Below are 5,308 nucleotides of genomic sequence, written 5' to 3' on the forward strand. Positions count from 1 at the left end.
CGGAAAATTAGCCGTCTTCCAGAATACTGTTTATTTAAGGTAATAAAAATGTCTAACGTAATTTTCTTATGAAAGTTTGCTTAACTCGAACTAATGTTGATAACAAGCAAATCGGAATACATCGGATTCACACCACATATTTTAACGACTGAGAAATTTATGCAGTAGATTGTAATACTTACGAACTTATTGTTATGAGCCTCCTTGGATATAAATGTTGGTAGTCTAGTTTAATGACTTTATACTAAATTCTTGGGAAATACATAAGGACTTCAGAGAGAAATCAAACTATTTTGGAATTTTAATACAGTAAAGCCTGCTGACCAGGTCAGTCGGAAACCTCAATGATAGTCAAATATGAGTATAAAAAATAAGGAACAAAGAATTGAAGATGAAGAAGAAGAAGAGGAATAATCGTCAGTTGTTTCCATTTTGAACACTAAAATTCCTTGTAATTGCCTTCTACAACTACGAGGAACACACAGAAGAAACTGCCCTTTGTAATTCTATTCTTAAGCTTAAAATTCAGTAAAGGGCTAATCACCGTACGGACAGAGCACTTAAAAATTCCTCGAAGTTTTTACAAAGTATTTAAATCTGGTATAACTATGAAATTACATTCAAATATATGGTAATTCCGGGAGAGATGCCGCACTTTTTGCAACATTTGTTTTAACTCAATCCGGAAAAGATCAAAACGGCTGAAAATTCAGGGATATTATATCTAAGATCTCTATTATACTAATCCACAAACAATAAATCTAAAGCAAATTAATTCTCAGAGCTATAGGGCGATAAAGAGAAGTTGTCTTTGCGTCGTCTCTCCCGGACATGCCGGGAGAGACTCCGCTCATTGAAAACATCCTAGAATTCAAAGAGAAACATATGCAAATAAAAACTGATGAACTTCATTCAAAGTAATGAATTAATGTGAACATTAAAATGGAAAAAAATATTGGAATACCAATAAAAATTGAAAAGATAATGAATATTCAAATGAATTTTTAATTACTAAGTAAATACATTCAAAAAAGAGTGTTCCAGAGTTTGCTAGAGTCTAAGTGTAAACCAGTGAATTTGGAGTCTATGTGTTAGTCAATGAAATTTGTACGGAGAGCAGAACTCATGCAACCAGTTTCTGCAACAGTTTTCCCAGCGCTCACAGCACTTGTTAGTGTTACAATTTTCAGGGGTCTCTTGACTAAAACATTTTTTATTGATTTATTCTTTTTAAAGTTTTCCGAACTTGTAGACCTGAAGTACTCGGACTATTCGCCTTTGTCTTTTTCCCCTGCTCTTTGACTGCATTTCCTCTTTGTTTCTTTGGCCTTTCCTCTATGTTAGCTGTTTCAGTGAGGACAGAAGCCAGTGGGCTCCTTGCAGTTGAGTTTTTCTAGATATTTTCAACAATGGTCTAATCTTCCTCGATAATATAAGATAATGCAATATAGCAGGCATTTTTGAGTACTCTTTAATGTATATGCATGATTTTTTTAAATTAGAAGTGGTACTGCGGCATTTCTCCCTTAATTTCCTGCGGCAACTCTCCTTATCTTCAGGGAGAGACGCCGCGCCCTCCTGCTTACCTTACCCAATGATCAACATGGCGGCCACATCGTGTGAAATCAAGACCAATAACGCTGGAAACCTCTAACGTATCGTGATTTCATAGTTACTTAGAATGGAACTAATAATATGAACAATAGAAACAATTTTGAGCATAAAATTAACAAATTCACTGCATAAAATCAATTATAACTCTTGCAAAACAGCACTGATTTTCAATGCGTCCACCCACAACATTTTTCTTGGCTCACTGAAGAAGGACATGTACTGATATCGGCCAAGGATCACTGGAAAACACCGAACTAAAGAATGCGATGACACTCCTGCCGCTGCATCTCTTCCGGATTTACCCTACTCTTCCAGCTCATAACACTGAAATATGAGCACGATGTATTTCAGTTTACTGTCATTAAGAGAGTAAGTAACAAGGCGACTAGTGAGCATGAAAAAACACAGAATGTAAGAAAAAAACAACAGTGGCCGTGGAGAAATTATTGGATAACTTCTTTTCCAAAGCACTACAAAAAGTGACAATTCAGTGCCCTCATTCAGCGACAAGAAAATTGAATATAAGCAAGATTATTTCGGACTTCGTCGTTTGTTCTCAGCTGACGGCCAAAGTACGTGGTTCAGCTACAAGTGCAGAAATTTCTTTAATACGTAGTGGCAAGTGGTAAGTGTGATTCACGGGCTATACAATGTACACGTTGTGTTACACATGACAGAATTCTCGGACATTTTATGTATTAACTGAACAATTTAAGCAAAGAATACAACGATAAGAAAATTTAAGCGTTGCTTCGTATAATACTTACCTATTCCATCAAGTAACTATTTTTGCGGCCAGTTAAAAAAAAGAGGTATAAAGAATTTTAAATTCACTCTATTCTTTTTATAAAAGGTGGGTACATATGTATGGAAATGTTTCTTCTCATGAATAATCGATATTGGAATTTCATTTCTTCTTCAAATAATTCCAACCTATTTGAAACATAAAGAAAGCGTATTTTTCTACAGGGCACACCACGTAACATAATAAAATGATATTATTGCTTCTATGGAGAGCGATAATACAGTCTAATCGTGAAACGTTTTTAGCTCATTGCGATAAATACTACTAATTTTGGGGAGGGGATAAGATAACACGGAAACGTCACGGACAAGCACTAACACCCCGAAAGCAATTCGAACAAAACTAGAGGGAAATGACGTTGATCACCTCAAATTGCTTCCGTACGAAAATCGCCAGAAAATATGTGATAAAGAGTGAGCTAGAAACAAAGACGTTTCTGTGTACGTGAAATTTCAGATTCAGATCAGTATCCTGATTGAAGTTTTCCGTTTTATGGAATTTCCGAAGACTATGTCTCTCCGAAGAAATATCGCTTAAGAAATGTTACGAAGTTCTGAATTCGTGTCTTACTTGCGTTCATTACTTCAGAGATGCACTTGTCAGTGGACAGAGGCACTATGGTACATGAGTTCTACCAGGGGGAAAATGTTCTGATCACGGGTGGAACTGACTTCGTGGACAAAGTTCTGGTGCAGAAATTGCCCCGGTCATGCCCACATCTCAGCAGCATCTATCTGCTTGTCCGAAGAAAGAAAGGCAAAGACGTGGGAGTCAGGATGCAGGAAATTTTTGATTAGGAACGAATTGTTCAACGCTTTTAGTACCAACAAAAACACAAGTTGCTTCAGAAAGACTGGCGCCAATTCACAGGTGTGTTCTGTGCATAGAAGCAAGTTAATTTGCCTTCATTAAACGATTTGCTTCGTAACACTTTGGAGTTTTTGAGCGCGTTTGGTTGCTCTCAGCTCCAATGTCATGCATTTTCTCTTTCGATTTAATTACTAAGCTTTTATCCAGCAAGTCTCGCCTGTCTTAATTTTTGCAATTGTATGTGTAGCCATTGCGCGTGGAACTGCAACATATCAAAATATACGTCGGTATGTTTTCGCATATTTCCTTGGATGGCCACTTTGCACGTGAACACGCGTTGTTGCATCGACCGTCTCGTACGTGGCATTTTTTCCGGAAAAAAAGCGAGAGAAGGAATAACACACAAGTTATGTGCAGTGGCGGCAGTGACGTTGAACTTGAGTTCCGCTACTCGATATGATGGTGATGCTTAAGCTCGCTTCGTTGAACTGTTATGCAATTTGTTGGACGCTCAGATTAAACCTACACCTGACTATAAATCCCTTAAATCTAATCGCTTCCAAAAACACTTTGCACTTCTTTGTAAACGAGAAAAGCATCTCAGAATTATTGCAGCTGTTCAAAAAGTTGAAAGAAGAACAGCCTGACTTCAGAGAGAAAGTCCTTACTGTGGAAGGCGACTGCTCAAAGCCGGGTCTGGGTTTGAGTCCTGCCGACAGAGAGAGCATTGTGGAGCATGTGCACATTGTGTTCCGCATGGCAGCCACTGTTCGATTCGACGAGAAGCTGCAAATCGCCACAGCAATCAACGTGGTTGGCACTCGAGAGGTTCTACTGTTATGTCAAGACTGTTCGAACATCAAGGTCAGTGCAATAAGTTTTCTTTACCTAAATCACTACATCTGTCTGTCTTCGAGATTGTCTGTAAAAAGCGTTATTAGGCTTCTCTAAATGTGCATAGCAATTGTACTCGGTACCGTTTTTGATCTTCACGTTTGAATAAGTCTTAGAAAGTCTTATACAGCAGAAAAATTACTTTAGAAATATGGGGAAGGAAGAAGTGTTAAAGACGCACCTGGAAACATAAGCTACCGATGGTAAAGTGCAGAACAAATTATGCAACGAAACCTCATATATTTTTGTGAGAATATGTTGTTTCGGGATGGCTCTGTGAAGATTATTTGAAACAAATTTTCTTTCTCACATGAATTGCATTCTTCCTGTAGGTGGTGGTTCATGTATCAACCGCGTTCAGTCACTGCCAACGCACATCCATCGACAAGGAGTTCTACGACCCGCCTATCACTGGCGAGAAGATTGTTCAGTTAATCGAAATCCTCGACGACAATACTTTGACCACCATTACTCCCAAGTGAGTAAGGTGACGAGTCGTTTCTGTCCTGACTTTAGAATTTTCTCTATAAGAATTTCAAATAGGTAAATAGTGATGTGAGGCAAGTTTGTTGCAGTGGTGAAATGAACTTACTTTAATATATTTCATTTAAATTCAATTCTTTTTATTAGAGTGCTGCATCAACAGCCAGACGACCAATTACAGATACAGCACAAAGATAAGAAAGTAAATACAATAATCATATATTAATAATGATTCAATTCATTTATTTGTCTTCCAACAGCAAGGAGTCAATAACAGGCAAACACTGATAATACATACAATTATAATGAAAAATATTACACAAACAGATTAACTAAACTTATACATGTAAAGTATTAAATATAACAGTCAAGTACAGGCAAGCCCAAAATAGAATCAATATTATACACAAAGAAAAATATATGAAGAAATATACATAAAAGCAAATAATCCACCTAAGGAACACTAATATAAATGTAAAACGTTAAAGAAATTAAAAAAAACAGATAACTAAGCTAGATCATCTATCAAGACAACCTATCTAGATCATTTCCCTTATCGAGAACTTGCCCTCATGGGAGACAATGTTAATGATAAATACGCCCAAAGACTTACATATATCATTTGAAGCGATAACGCACCTGGCTAAAAAACTATGTCTTAGCGCACTCCTCACAACAAAAGTAGAAAATTCTCTTATTTGC

At 37.0% G+C, this 5,308-nt stretch overlaps 1 pseudogene across 1 annotated transcript; it reads left to right on the forward strand.

The window, feature by feature from the left end:
* The first annotated feature begins 3,036 nt into the window (after window positions 1-3,036).
* On the forward strand, window positions 3,037-4,605 carry LOC147874219 (fatty acyl-CoA reductase 1 pseudogene; annotated as a pseudogene). The gene is made up of 3 exons (XR_015534418.1): window positions 3,037-3,125; window positions 3,745-4,093; window positions 4,456-4,605. The product of XR_015534418.1 is annotated as a fatty acyl-CoA reductase 1 pseudogene (transcript).
* Window positions 4,606-5,308: the final 703 nt, after the last annotated feature.

The sequence above is a fragment of the Zootermopsis nevadensis genome, unplaced genomic scaffold (assembly GCF_977971745.1).
Source record: "Zootermopsis nevadensis isolate Lab colony 2312 unplaced genomic scaffold, Znev_1.0 Znev_ptg000010l, whole genome shotgun sequence".
Lineage (NCBI taxonomy): Eukaryota > Metazoa > Arthropoda > Insecta > Blattodea > Termopsidae > Zootermopsis > Zootermopsis nevadensis.